Raw genomic sequence first — 15,988 nt, forward strand, 5'->3', positions numbered from 1 at the left:
ATTAAACACTGAACTCAGAATTTGAGGAAGATTGTCCTGGTCATTTGTATAGAAACAGCTGGAACCAAGTAAGTGAAGGCGGGTGAAAAAGACCAGGATGCAAGATGTTGAGAATTAAAAAAGAGCACAAATCTAAGAAAATTCTAATGTCTGCTCCAGCGGAATTTGTATGATAGATGGGAGGGGAAAATAGTACCACTGTGAGCAAGAGGGCTTCAAATAGGCAAAAATTCTAGCTCCCTGTTACAACATACGGTGACATCCTCAGGGCGAGTTGTAAGATAGTGATTGTTTTGGCAACAGTCAGCAGGGCAACAGTCAAAGGCAACATGCCCCAGGGGAACAGCCTGAAACGTGTTCTCACTCCTAACTTCCTGCCCTAAAAATATATGGAATAGTTTCACATGTCCTAATTAAGGACAACCATGGAATGATTGAATTTTTACCCTTAATAATAACCATCACTGATTGAGTGGCTACCATATGAGGGCCACTAAATTAGGTACTCGACATATGCTGTCTCATATACCGTTCATATAATTTTTACAGATGAGGAACTGAAGCTCAGAGAGGTTTTATAATTTTTCCAGGATCTCATAGCAAATTAGTGGCAGAACTAGGAACTAAAGCTAAGGATACTGTACTCCAAGAACTCCCTCTATTTACTGAACCACAGTGTCCCAAAACAAATGTGCCAAAAGAGGGGACACTGGACGGATGATTTAAAAATAATGCCATTGTGAATTACATTGATGGGTGATTAGAATGATATTTCCTTTGGTGGCCTTCTGACTCACCAACAGCAAAGCAAAAAGCATTTTCATGATAATATTGTCACATTTAACAGATAAATATAGGGATATTTTGTCAATAGTAGTGGGAAATTCAAGTTGTAACTCTGACAACTTGGCCGTCATTTTGTAGATGTGTTTTCTTTATATAATTTAAAACTTCTGCTTGGAAAAATCAATTTATAACATATTACTTAAATGCCCCAAACAAAGGTTAATTAGACATACAGTAAGTCTTCACTTAATGTCATGAGTAAGTTCTTGGACATTGCGACTTTCAGTAAAAGGGTGTATAAGGAAACCAATTCTACCACCAGCTAATTTATATAAACAAGAGTTAAGTTCCTATGGCATATTTCTGGTCTCAAAAACATCACCAAACTTTTAAATGAAGACCCAAACACTTCTGATATTAAACATTGAAATAAATGTGACGTATGCGTACATTTAAGAAAGACGAATAAAAATAAGTAATTATTTTCCAACCTCTTTATTCCAGTTCAGGGTCACGGGTGGCCAGAGCCTCTCTTGGAAGCTCAGGGGCCAGGCAAGACCCACCCCGTGCAGGACACCCTTCCATCTCAGGGAGCACTTGCACCCTAACTCACTAATCCTGGGACAATGAGACATGCCTGTTCACCTCATGTACATATCGTTGGGATGTGGGAGGAAACCCGAGTCTTGCAGACATGGGAGAATGTGCAAACTTCACACACACAGTGGCCCTGGCTGGAATCAATCTTTTTTTTTTCTTTCTCATCAACATTGTAAAGAAGCAATGTTGAATAAAATGATGTTATTCAAGGACCTGCTGTACAGTAGTTTCCTCCTTATTCTCTGTTTCACTTTCCGTGGTTTCAGTTACCCTCAGTCGACCGTCTGAATTATTAAATGGAAAATTCCAGAAATAAACAATTCATGTTTTAAATTGTATGCCTTTCTGCGTAGCATGATGAAATCTCGTGCCTCCGCACTCCCTCTCACCTAAGACGTGAATCATCCCTTTGTCCACGTTCTCCAGGCTGTATGTGCTCACTGTTACATAGTAGCTGTCTAGGTTATCAGATCGACTGTTGTGGCATCGCAGTGCTCCTGTTCAAGTAATCCTCATCTTACTTAATAATGGTCCCAAAGCTCAAGAGTAGTGATGCCGGCAATTTGGATATGCCAAAGAGAAGTTGAAAAGTGCTTCCTTTAAGCGAAAAGTTGAAAGTTCTGGACTTAATAAAGAAAAAAAAAATCATATGCTGAGGTTGCTAAGATCTACAATAAGAATAAACCTTCTATCCATGAAATTGTGAAGGAAAAAGATATTTGTGCTCATTTTGATCTTCCTCTGATATGTTACCTAAAAGTCAATAGTAGCCTAACTCTCTGTCACGACACTTATGTCATTCACTCACTTCACCTTTCCACATCATTTTATCATCTCACATCATCACGAGAGGAAGGAAAAAAAGATGTTTTGAGGAAGAGAGACTACAGTCACATAACTTTTATTACAGTATATTTTTATAATTGTTTTATTTTATTATGAGTTATTGTTAATCTCTTACTGTGCCTATTTTAAAAATCAAAGTTTATCATATGTATGTATGTAAAGGAAAAAGCAGAGTACATATAAGGTTCTACACGATATGTGGTTTCAGGCATCCATTGGGGGGTCTCGGAACCTATTCCCCGTGGATAAGGGGGAAGCACTGCTTCCCTGAGAGTTTGTTTGCCTTTTCTTTCCAGTAATGCTAATGTGATTTTCTGTGTTTCTCTTTTTGCTCTCGCTTCCAGAGCCAAATTTGACGCTGAACAACAAAAATATATATTAATCTATATGTTTAGAATACCTGCTTTCTCTTATTTTTCTTGATTCTTATTTTTATCATTCACTTATTTAATATCTATTTGTGTATCTAATACATGTCAGACCCTTTGCCAAGTAGATGCAAAGATGAACACAACTTGGTTCTCACCTTCAAGGACCTCATAGTCTAATGAGAAAATTTACATGAAACAAGTAACTGTAAGACAGTATAATAAATGCTATAGTAAAATATTGCCCACAGAATAGTAGTAGGACAAGACAGAAGGGTCAGATTGATAAGGAGTTTTAAATTGGATTTTTTTTTTTTTTTTTTTTTTTTAATGCCTACAGAACCTGGTATTCCTAGGTGGTCCGCCATCCAAGTACTAACCAGACCTGACCCCGCCTTAGCTTCTGAGATCGGGCATGTTCAGGGTGGCATGGCCGTAGACTTGTTGGATCTTAAAGTATGAGATTAAGTTTGATGGATGGGGGTTGACCGGGGGTAAGGTATTGGGAAAGAATCTTGCAGGTAAATTTGTAATTATTTTACTTTTATTAACCTTATTGGGAAGCTATATTTTGTTAAAAATTGCTTAAATCCTCCTGGAAAAGAGATGGGAGATGATAGAATAGATAGGCACATTTTCACCCCAATGGATTCTGAAGCAGTTGGGGCAAAAAAAAGAGGCAGTCAGCCAAACACAGCCTGATCACAGACTCTAGCATGAAAGGTACAATTACTTGCAAATCCAGAGCTCTTAAATGTCCACTTCTTGAGGAAGTTTGAACCTTATCCTGTTCATCTTTCCTCATTGCTCTTTTTCTCCATAGTCATACCACGTATTTCTATGTTTCGACTGCTTTCCCTGGACATTAGCATAAGCCTCAACAGATTTTTTTAAATTTATTTACAAGTGGTTAATGCAATTCAGTCAGTCATTTCATCTTCCAACTGTGACTCTCCTTTTTCTTACATAAAGAAATGTACTCCCTTAAATGCTGAGGTAGTTGCATTGTATCATCGCCAAAGGTTATTGTTGCCAAAGGTGTACAAGTAGCCTGACTGTGTTCTAACCGTCCCATCTGTTCCTCATGCCTTGATGTTCTCTTTGCTTTGGGGTAAGAATGGCATAAAAAGCATGCACTTTGGAGTCAGATTCAACTTTGGATTCATGCTCATCTACTTACTAGCTGTGTCACCTTGAGCAATTTACCTAACCTCTCGGAACTTCAGTTTCCACATATGTAAAGGGATGACTAAAATCAGCCTTTCAGAATTGGTGAAATAATATATGCAAGAGTCTAGCATGTAGCCTGGCATATGGTGGCTTCAATACACTGAAGCTGGTACTGGAGTACTAATGGTTCTTCACTACTCATTACTGTTCACCATGCATGACGTTTCAAAGACAGACCTCATATGTGACAATGCCCCATAAGATTATACAGAAGCTGAATTTCCTGTAAGCAATGGAAGAATATATGGTTCAGGAAGAATTCTTTTTCTCTGTTGGGAGCAATATCTGTGGGGTTTGCCGATATATTCCGTCTCACTCGCAGCACTAAATTTTGAGTGCAGATTGCCTCCCAATTAGCCAGCCACTGACCTGTGTCAGCACAGAGGAGCCTGTCCCCCAGCACTACATATTCAGAGGGCACTAAAGCCCTCCCAGATTTAGCTTAATGGTCTTCAAAGTACACTGCTGTAGATTCTTTGTTGAGGACCTAAGATCCTGTACAAGGACACAGGTCTACAGGAACTACCTTAACAAGTGCCACTGCCACTTCAGTAAGAGCTTTCTGTGGTAGTGTGGAGCCAGCCTACCGCTGTGCTCTGGAAATATTTTCAGGCTGTAATAATGGAAAGCTAAGATAGTTTTATTTCTTCCATTAATTCAATTCCAGAGAGAGCCCTTTGTTCTAGATAGGGTCAGTGGAACCAAAAATAAATTTACAAAGTCAAAATATTCAGTCCTTAGTTCTACACCCTCTCCATCTTTTTTATGAACACCACAAAGTTCCTTAACCTGACCACTGTTCCAACATGCAATAGCCAAAGCCACATCGCCACGGCAATCCCTTACGTTTCTTTATCTCTCTATCTTGATTTCTTCCTACTAATCCTCAGCTCACCTTCACTCCCTCCTGACAGTCACTGTTATGGTGACCTAAACCTTATCCAGGCAGTTTCTCCTCAATATTTCCCATCAGTCCAGCCCACATCCCTGTTCATGAAGCAGCATTGATAGCTTCAACATTCTATTTTTAACCTTGTTGGAAGGAAGTAGAGGGAGGGTATGGGAGGCTTTGTGGGACAGTATTTATAAAGTCTACAATAATGTACAAGTAATGTCTTAGGCCTTCACATTCACTCACCACTCACTCCTTGACACCTAACAATGCATAACTCAGACTGTATCCCAGTCGTTAAGCGACACATGACTGTATTGTCACAATCAGATTCATTTTTATTAACCTTTTCTCCTGGTCTCAAAAATTTTGTTTCAAGGGCATTATAGTGACTGAATATCGTGTTTACTTTTAAAGGATTTCATGAAAAGTCCTTCATTCCTTCCACATTCCCATCTCCGCTTTTCCAGAGATTTCAGCTTCCCTTCCCTCCTACCTAGGCAACCTCTCTCTAACTGCCAAGTCTTCTCAAAGTCAAGATCCTACCTTTCTTGTTTTGTTGTCCACGTTGGAACATTAGAGAGCTAAATAAATAACAACTATTACACAGTCAGCATGAATGTGTTCAATAAATACCTGAGGTATTATCCCTAGACTTTAATTACACTGAATCTCTGGACATGGGATGTATAAACAGAGGACTGGCTACAAAATAATAAAATTATATTTTGGCTGCTCTAAATAGGCAATAGGCTGTTCACATGAATGAATAGCCAAGGCGTTCCCATCCTCTTAAGAGCAGAGCTTCACCTGTCACTCACACCAGGGATCATATGAAAAGGCTAGGCATAGTTCAAAGACTAGCCCATCTCAGAGACATATAGATTGGTGGTTACTAGCAGGGAAGGGGGTCGGGGTAGGGCAAAATGAGTAGAAAGGATCGATGTATGGTGACCACTGAAAACTTGACCTTTGGTGGTGAGCACACTGTAGTGTATACAGATGTAGAATTATAATATTGTACACCTGAAATATATAATGTTGTAAACCAATGTTACCTCAATAATAATTATTTCTATTAACATAAAAAAAAAAGACTAGCCCACTATAATTTTCCTTCCCCTGCAACATCAACTACAGCCAAACTGCTAAAACCTCTCAGGTGAAATTCCTTAGCAGGGGTAGGTTGTGCTGCACAGTCCCTTGCCTGTGTAAATGTGTTGCTTCCTAATTATTATATAGATCTGGCTCTGTCTCCTTAACTGATCTCTAGGCTCCTAGAAAGTGCTTTTTCCTTCTTTTTTATTCCCTCACAATATTAAGTACTTAATCTGTGCTCAAGAATAACTCGTTTTGACTTGAAAAGCCACAAAAATGATCATTTCTGCCTGTAAGGTTTTCGCTAACTTTTCATTTCTTTTTTAAATTATTTATTACTATTTATGTCTATAGCACCTGGTCTTCCTAGGTGGTCTCCCATCTAAGTACAAACCAGGCCCAACCCTGCTTAGCTTCCAAGATCAGACATCAGGCTTGTTCAGGGTGGCATAGCCATAGACCATGGACCATGGCTCCACTGGGGTGTGAACCCAGGACCTTCTGTTTGTAAAGCAGATGTGCTGACCGCTACACTATGGAACCATGTCCTCGTTTCTTTTTTTAAATGTTTTCAAATTGTGTGTATAAAATATTTCCAACATACAGAAAAGAACCAAAAGATAATATAATACTTAAGAATCCAGTACCTGGATTAAACAGATGTTAATATTTTGTCATATTTTCATTAATCCTCTCTTTTGAGTTTTAATGTTAAAAACACAGAGAAAATCATCCCTAATCCTTCTCTCTCCCTCTACACTTCAAGATAAGCTATCTTTCAATTGATCAAGTTAATTCACCTCTCAGGTTTTTGACTACTATGTGTAGAATTATCTATAAACTATGTGTTATTGTTTCGTGTATTTAAATTTTTATATCCTCGCTGTTACTGTGTATCTTGCTGCAGCTTGCTTTTTTCATGAGATAGTCTATTTTTGAGATTCATCTGTGTTGATATTGGTGAATCATATTCATTGATTTTTAGCTCCTGAACAGCAGTCCGCAGGTACATCCACTCATTTCTCTTTGGAGCGGCATTTTGGCCACTCACACCTTCTTGCTGTTTTAAGCAGTGCTGCAGTAAACATTCATAAACTTTGCTCCTGGTGCGTGAACTTCCCAGGCAGAGTTTGGTGGATAACAGCTTAGGCTCCCAAGCCCAGTTGCCCACTCCAAATCCAAGCCCCACCACAAAGTCACAACGGTGTGATCTTGGGCGTGTTACTTAACTCCTCTGTGCCTTGGTGTCCTCTTTAGTAAAATTAGGATAATGATAGTATCTCCTTGAAGAGAATAAAGCAGTGAGAAAAGAGTCGTACGCAAAGTAAACACTCAGTATATGACAGCAGTTGTTATTGGGGCAGACACCTAGGAAGCAGGTCTGAGGATCTTTGACTTTACCAAGGATTGCCAGATTAATTTACAGTTGATTGTACCAGTTTACACTCTAACCAGCACTATACGAGTGTTTGTCTCCCACATCTTCACCAGCACTTGGTATGAACAGTGTGGCTTTCTAATCCTTTCAAATGCAAGAAGATAGAAGAAACTGAGACCATGGGTATTCTGATTCCAAGTATAGGGCTCTTTGCATCAAAAAGAATTGATAGTTATCTTAAATCTTTCATTCTCAACTCAAAACCTGAAGAGGGTCCCATCTTTCCCCAAGACAGTCACAACTTCTCTGTGTTTCAAGGCCTTCTATTAGTTGGCTCTCGACTCTTTCTCAAACCTATTTCCCAACACACTCTTAGCCACATTCTCACCACTCCACCACTAACATACCCTGGCTGATTTGTGAGTTTTCCAAGTTCATTCTCGCTTCCGTGCCTTTGTTTGTGCCATTCCCTTCTCTTAGACTTCTCTCCATTCTCCATCATCTCTCTAGGTCCTGTTCAAGTCTTATACATTCAGTTGATCACTTCAGTGTGCACTCTGAACTACCGTACTGGCTGTTTCTTCATGAAATATGACTCTATTGTACCTTCTCTTGAGTTGTCCTCAAATTATTACCCTATGCAACAAAATGAAGAGCAAATCACGGCAAGAAGTTGTCTGCTTGCTTTGTATTTTCTTATCAATTACTTATTATTATGTAGAAATTTTTTGATTACCCTTAGCCTAACACTGAATATATATCAGTCCCTCCATAAATATTTAATAACTGATGAAATATGGAAGAATCAGAATTAATAGGAAATACAAAGTGTGAAGACTGGGAAGTTATGATAAAAATCAGTAGTCAAGATGATACCCTGTTAGGCATGATAGAAAATTTAAATGACAAAGTTGTAAGGCAAACTGGTTAAAAAGATGCAGAGACAGAGATAAGTACCAGCCTGAACCATAGCTTTTTCTGTTCCTTCTATTGTGGCTCTGGCTTTCTGGGACTCTGAAAAACAAGGGAAGCGACATCTATCACTACTTAACTAATGATCTTTCTCATGCTCGGAAATAATCAGTATTATCTGCAAATGGTGATTACATTGTGTGCTCATGCAGCCAAAGTTTTATTTAGCATTTTACGAAATGATGCAAAAGATTGTGTGCATATTCAATTTTCAAAATTTAATGAGCACCTTGGTAGAGAGATATCAAGAAGATCATGACTCCTGCTTTTGGGGAGCTGAAATTGTGTGTAGTTAGGGCAAAATGCTCATATCTATGCACAAGTTAAAAGGTCCTTTGCAGAGCAACATGTGAACAAATGCAAGTTCATATAACACCGTATGTATTTCTATGTTGAGGTGATAAAAAGGAATAAAAAGAATTAGGTGGAAATTTTCCAAAACAAAATCAGTGAAAAAGATGAACTTAATTCCATGGAAAAGAAGGAAGAAAACATTCTAGTACATGCAAGGTCATGGAAGTGCAAGCAAATACCTTATCATATTGTACTTGATAGAGCATATATTAGTAGTAGTAGTAGTAGTTATTAGTTTTAATATTCTCATTTGATAGTAGGAGATGCCTGGGCATTTAAATTAACTTTCCCTACATCACACAGTGAGTTACTGGCACAGCTAAAACAATTTTAGGATATTTTGGGAACAGTTTCATCATAAAACACTGAAGCTGTATATTTTTTCAATACATGCGAGTACTCCTAGGTACTTCTTGGAAAACAATGAGTAGAAACTCAAATACATTCTTAAAATGCTTTCTTCACAAATATTGCAAATGACAGGACAAGGAGCCTTTTTATTCCCCTAGAGTGGGACATCAGAAAGCATTGGTTTTAAATCATTAACAATATTTCCTGAGGGAGAATATAGACTTCCAGCCTGTGCCAGAATTCCGCATTACTACCCAAATTCAAAGATTAAGGGTGTGTTTTGCCCACATCCTACATTTTTGGGAACACTAGCCCTGCCATTATGTAAGGTCTACTGAGAAGGATAACATGACTCTTCATCAGCAAACCCATATTCTTATCCATTATATATTTAAATATGTTCTTTGTTCTTTATTCAAAATGACAGATTATCACTCAGATTAACACACATCTATTTATGCCTGCTTTTATAAATGGTAGCACTTCCACAAGACAGAAGAATCTCTTGGAATGACCAGTATATTTGTTTCAATCATCTGCAGAGCCATAAAATGGGAAGGATGCAGAACAGGGGAGTAGCTGTTTTTAAATATGATATAGTTTTCCTCCCAGGCCACTATCGAGAGCCTAGCACACTGCTGTATAGTATGGGCCTTTGTTGCGGCTTATATTTCCCACCTGTATTTCTTTTTCTTTTTCCAGCAACACTCTGTCTTTGTGCCAACTCCTAAATAACCATAAATTTTGTCCTTATAAACCTTAATGAATGCTTGGCCAAGATGCTGTAACTATTGGCTTCTACGTTGGAGCATAAATGGAAAGGGGAAAAAAAAGTGTGCACTGTGAAAAACTGGATAAAATGGAAAAAAGATCACAGCAAACTCAAAGTCGCAATTTGCCTTTAATGTGAAGGAGGCCTTGTTTTCACGGTGTGGCAGCTTTCAGGGGTTTTAATCTCAAAGTGGCTGATCAATTTAAGGTAAGTGGCAGGCATTTGGCCTGGTTCCCAGGCTTTGCTTTGCTGCTCTGAGAAAAGAAAGGATTCAGTCAGACACACAGACAACAGGCATCATCAGCGGCTCCCACATTCCAAGCATTTTAACACAGATTAGGTTGGCATGATTCTACTGTTTACTGAAATCTCCTAGGTGTTGCATTTTTCCTTCTCCTTGCCCTGGTTATCCAAGATGGTTTTCTCAGGTCAGGACCTTTATATGCCAAATAGCTTGCAGGGCTAGGAAGGGAAAAAGAAGAGCATAGGTCAAGACTTCTGATTAAAATGCTATTTCACTTGCTTGCTCACTGCAAAATATGAGACTTCAGGCAGCAGGTAATTGAGCACTGAACTTTTTGCCTTAGGCGTACATTGAGACAGGAACTGTATTACATGCATTCCTGAGGAGAGGAAAAAACAAAGATAATTTCTTTAACAAGGACAAACTTAATTCAGCTAGTAATGCCCAACGGATTAACAGGGTGATTTGTAGTTATTTTCTCTTCAGAATTTATAAGCATGAGCCTTACACATATGTTGAGCAATATTGTGACCAATATAGCCCATTTTAAAATTAACAGTTTCACATTAAATATTTTGTTTTTTCAAAATAGTTAATATTAAACGGACTCCGCAAGTCCTTTACCACTATCTCATTTGCCTGGCAAAAGTGAATTTTCTTAATCTATTTGACCTATAACCTAAGTTCAATAAAATATGCATTCAGTTGATTAGACCAAAAAAATGTATAAGCTGTCTCTTACATGTTTCTGGCTGCATCATGCTTTATGGAAATTTTGTATTTTTAAATATTTTTTCACAGTTTTAAAATATACTTTGTACTATAGTCGAGTCAATCCTTTAATCATTCTCATGGCAGAGTTCCTCAATTTTTTTTCTCTAAAAGTTTTATCAAAATAAATAACTAATATGGATTTTTAAAAATAATTCTCTAGCTAGTAAACTTTTCAAAAGCAATGTCAAATCATTATACTCACTATACACAGAAATGCCTTCTTAATATTTCATAAATTTACATTGACATATTTCTTCTAAATCTAACATTGCTGTAATTGAGTAATTTGTATTTTGAATATGTATTCTTATCTGTAAGCGCTAGCTTAGAAACTAATGCAATTATATGCATTTATTTTAATTTCAGTTGCTGTATATGCAAGTGTGTTTTTTAAAAAATAAATATGACTCCTCATTGATTAAAGAAAATAAAGGAAATAAATCAGAAGCAGATAGCAGCCATCCTTGTGCTTCTGATTTACATCAACATGTAATGCCTGGAACTACAGCAGCCATCTTGCAGCCATGAACAGAGCTAGACTAAGAGACCTAGCTAGCATGTTGAGGATGGCAGACAGGGAAGATGAAAAGAACACGGTTCTCGTTGAGCCATAGAACCAACAATTGTGGGGCCACCCTATCAGGTCTTCTTATGAGATAATAAAGTCCCTTTTATTCACTCAACAGTATTTATTGAGCACCATGAGAGATGCTCTAGGTGCCCTGTTCAAGGTGCCTGGACTATCTCAGTAAACAATGTACACGTGAACCCCGCCTTTGTGGAACTAACATTCTAGCCTAGAGAGAAAATAAACTAAAAATATAAAATTCTACAGTATTTTAGGAGGCAGTAAGTGAGAAAAATGTAAACATAGAGCATGGTTAAAGGATTGTTGGGATCGAGGGGAAAGGTTTTGATGATGAGTCAAGGGAGGGTTGGTCAGCCTCACTGAGGAAGTAGATTTGAGCAAATGAAGGAAATGAAGGAGTTATTCTTTAAGGCAGTAGGAGATGGGTTTAGGAGGTTTTCATTTTCTTATTGTTGAAAATCCTCTAAATGAGAGAGAAAGGCGGAGAGAGAGAGAGAGAGAGAGAGAGAATGAATTAGGAATATATCTAATGCCAGTTCCATATAGATTCCTCCCAGTTCTCAGAATGGCTAAAATTTAAAAAATTGACGATACCAAGTGTTGTGACGATATAGAGATGCCAGAAACTCATACGAGTATAAATTGCTATAACTACTTTGAAAATTTTGTTGCCAGTAAAGTTAAGCATATGCCTATCCTATGACTCAACAATTAAACCCTTAGATATAAATCCAAAAGAAATACATGCACATGTGCGCAAAAGATAGTTATAAGAGTGTTCTTAGCACGTTATTCTTAATAGTACAAAACTAGAAGCAACCCAAGTGTTCATTAACAATAGAATGGATAAAGTGTGGTACATATGCATAATGAACTACTATACTGCAATGAAGAAAACTATTTGTGTAACAGCATGGATGAATCTCAAAGATATAACATTTAGCAACAAAAAGAGGACATGCTATATAATCTCACTTACATAAAATTCAAAAACAAGCAACGGTTGCTTATGGTGAGAGAAATCTGTGTATTGGTTTCCTTTGGAGAATAAAAGCACAGAGTAGGCCTCTGTAGTGTGGGTAATGTGCAGTATCTTGCTTTGTGTGATAATCAAGCTGTAAACTTAAGATTTATGCCCTATTCAGTGCATATGTTAAATTTAACTTTAATAACTAAAACAAAAGATATGTGATTGCCTAAATCAACCAACCATAAGTTAAAGCCATGAGCCATAAAAATTTCTGGGTTACTTTTAATCTGATCATTGTAATAAAGAGGGAATTATTTCTTTTACATAACCATTCTGGTAGAGTCACTATACATGAATCTTGAAACTAAGATACAATGACCTCTAATTTCTAAGACTCCAAGCTATCATTTATTTCTCTAAGATAAATGATGAGAACCTCCTCATACTAAGATTCACTCTTACTGCAGACAGTACAATGTTCTTCCTATGCCTGAGAAATTAGTAATAATAATAGCTAATATTTTAGGGACCCTTACTACGTGCCAGAACCATAGTGAGTGCTTGCATGCATTAACATATTTAAGTCTCCCACAAACCATATAAGATAGATATTACTAAGCTACTTTACATATGAGAAAATAAGTTGAGAAAACTTAATATTTCCCAAGGTCATTGTATCAGTCAATATCCTTAGTAACATTTAAAAGAAACCAAAAGTTTGGTTTAAGCAAAAAAGAATGTATTAAAAGTTTACTGTGTAACTCCCAGAATTGCCGGTGTGGCCTAGTGGAGGACTCTTCAATCATGAACAACACCCCAAACCAAGTTAGAGGAAATTAATGCCCAGCACTGGACACTGTGACCCCCCACCCCTCTGCCGTTCTGCCAGCCTTGGAACCCACAAGGATGACTCTAAGTCTCCACTGCACCAGTCACATTAAGAGCACAAGATTCACATCATGAGTCAAAAAAACAATCACAAGTCTAGGAGTGTCGAGCAAAGATTCGAACCCAGTCAGCTTGGCACCAACACCCAGGGGCTCAACTACTATGCTAGACTGAATCCAAATGCATGTTACTTTTAAGGACTGGGTAAAGCAAGCAAGTCCAACAACACTTCATGCCACCATATCATATAGGTCAGAAAGCTTCCATGATTTGTTGCTTGGCTGATTTAGGAAACAATAAAACCAATGTATGCAAATTGGGCTTCTGAAATCACCAGTTGCTTTAATGAAGGCCAGAGAGAGGAGCTGGTATGACAGTGTCGAGCAAAGATTCGAACCCAGTCAGCTTGGCACCAACACCCAGGGGCTCAACTACTATGCTAGACTGAATCCAAATGCATGTTACTTTTAAGGACTGGGTAAAGCAAGCAAGTCCAACAACACTTCATGCCACCATATCATATAGGTCAGAAAGCTTCCATGATTTGTTGCTTGGCTGATTTAGGAAACAATAAAACCAATGTATGCAAATTGGGCTTCTGAAATCACCAGTTGCTTTAATGAAGGCCAGAGAGAGGAGCTGGTATGACAGCTCATTAGAGCCATCACTGCACCATGTGAGGCCATGTGGCTGCATGCTGACTCAGATTGGTGGTGGAGAAGGAGAGCCAAGTCTGAATCACCAAGACCACATCCCGTCCCTCCCTCATTTTTTTCTTTTTAGAAGCTGCCCATCGGTGTTCTTGAGATCTCCACCCAAAGCATGGGGCTCAGGTATTTGCAGCAAATGTCTATAAACCTAAGAAGTCCCATTTCCAGGAACATTTGGCCTTGGTTCTTTTAGTGGCGTCTGTGTGTGAAGTTGACTATGACTAATATGAAACTGACAGTCTGTGCATGGAGACTCTGATCAATTTCAGTCATTTATTTTTCACTGTGTTTTGGTGGGCACAAACTAACATCTAGCAGCACGTAGACTTGCCTTTAACACATTTTTTTAGCTTATTTGAAAAAAAATTTTAATCTAAACACACAGTGTCAGCTAGATAATAACTTGGGGGGAAATGAGAATTGTGTCACAGACATATATTCATTATAGCCAAAGACTAAGCAGGCATTTCATCCTGCTCTGATTCATCTTAGAAAAAAGTGTGGTAGGCACTTCAAAATCTTTCCTCATTTACTTTCAAATAAAGAGTAAGAAGAAAGATCTTTTTTTTTATTTTTGGTAAAGGCAGTTTACTAAAATTAGAATATGTTGGGGCTTTTTTGTTTTGTTTTGTTTGGGGTTTTTATGGTTTCCACTGAAGATAGTAGTGGGAGTTAGGATTACAAAACCTGAGGTGGTCAGTATATGGAGGAATTCGAAAGTTCAGACTAAAGAATCTGAACATTATTCTGTATACAAGGAGTAATTCATAAAGTTTTTTTAAAATCTAATTTATTTTTAATGATTTTTAAGTCTAATACAACAAACAGAAAAGTATGCAAATCATGTGTAAATTTAATTTATAAAATATTAAAGCAAAATTTGTGTAATTACCATATGTGACAAGGTGGAGGTGGTAGCTAGTATTATGGTGGTAACCATTTTGCAATTTATAAATGTGTGAAAATTAATAAACAGAAACCTCATTTAAAACAGAATCAAGAAGCTAGAAGAGAAGGCATTCATATACATGTCACTCAATGCACATTACTGACCCCAGCCGGAAGAGACATACCTTGCATCTTCAACTTCCACAGGAAGTGATTCTAAATTAGTCTCAGCAAGAAGAAAAGATTCTTCCTTGTCCAGTAACGTGTCAACAAATGGGAGACTGCCATAATTTACCAATGAAAAGTCACTATACTTTGAACTTTCAGTTTCCTCCAATGGACTCTTCATTTACAACAGCTCTTCCCAAGCCCATAAGAGTGTTCCTTTCCTTTCTTTCTCTGGTCTTGTAAGTGGTTCGCCATTAGACCACACATTCTGAATTGCAATTCTTTCTTGTTCCCGAATAACATATTTTGCTGGAGAAATATCCAGCTGTCTATTTGTTAAAGATCAACAAATGTATCAAATTAACATGTTGTACACCTTACACAATGTTGTATATCAATTGTACCTCAACAAAGCTAAGAAAAAAAGAGAAATATAAGACTTCCAGCACTTCAGAAAGTTCCCTAGTGGCATTTTTTTTTTAAAGTATGAGAATAAAGACAAAACATAAGACAAGTATTTTTAGTTTAACATGTCATTACTTTCGAGGTCAAAAAGTCCAAGATAACAGAGTCCTAGGAGTCTCCAGACTTCACCTCCCCAATCTCAACACCCTAACTATTCCACCCAAGGTAGTCACTACCCTAACTTTTGGAATACTCATTATTTCTTTGCTTTTCTTTTTGGTTTTACTACCTACATATGCATCCCTAAATAAGGTAGTTTAGCTTTGCCATTTTTGAACTTTGTTTAAATGGAATCACACTTTATGTTTTCTTTGGCTTTTGGTTATTTTGCCCAACATATTTTTTGAGACAGTCATGTTGGTGTTTGTAACTAATAATCCATTTACTTTCTTTATTGTAAATATTCCATTGCATGAATATATCACAAATTATTTATCCATGCTATAGTTGTTAGACATTCGAGTTGTTTCCAGCAGGGGCTGTTGTCAACAATGGTATACGTGTGTGTGTGTGTGTGTGTGTGTGTGTGTGTGTAAGGAGGAAAAGAGAGGGAGAGAATTAGATCTATCTAGCAGTAGTTACCACTCTACCCCCACTAGATTGGCTATAATCAGATAATAACGAGTATTGGTAAGGATGTGGAGA

General features: G+C 37.6%; 1 long non-coding RNA gene and 1 pseudogene across 1 annotated transcript; both read right to left on the minus strand.

Moving 5' to 3' along the window:
* Positions 1 to 6,165: 6,165 nt before the first annotated feature.
* On the minus strand, positions 6,166 to 6,281 carry LOC120615242 (uncharacterized; annotated as a pseudogene).
* Positions 6,282 to 9,757: 3,476 nt separating this feature from the next.
* LOC120615022 (uncharacterized) lies at positions 9,758 to 15,094 on the minus strand. Its single transcript, XR_005656176.1, has 2 exons — positions 14,896 to 15,094; positions 9,758 to 10,109 (listed from the first exon to the last, which is right to left on the minus strand). It is a non-coding gene; the product is annotated as an uncharacterized LOC120615022 (long non-coding RNA).
* Between the last annotated feature and the right edge of the window lie 894 nt (positions 15,095 to 15,988).

Source organism: Pteropus medius, unplaced genomic scaffold (assembly GCF_902729225.1).
Source record: "Pteropus medius unplaced genomic scaffold, Ma_sr-lr_union100, whole genome shotgun sequence".
Classification (NCBI taxonomy): domain Eukaryota; kingdom Metazoa; phylum Chordata; class Mammalia; order Chiroptera; family Pteropodidae; genus Pteropus; species Pteropus medius.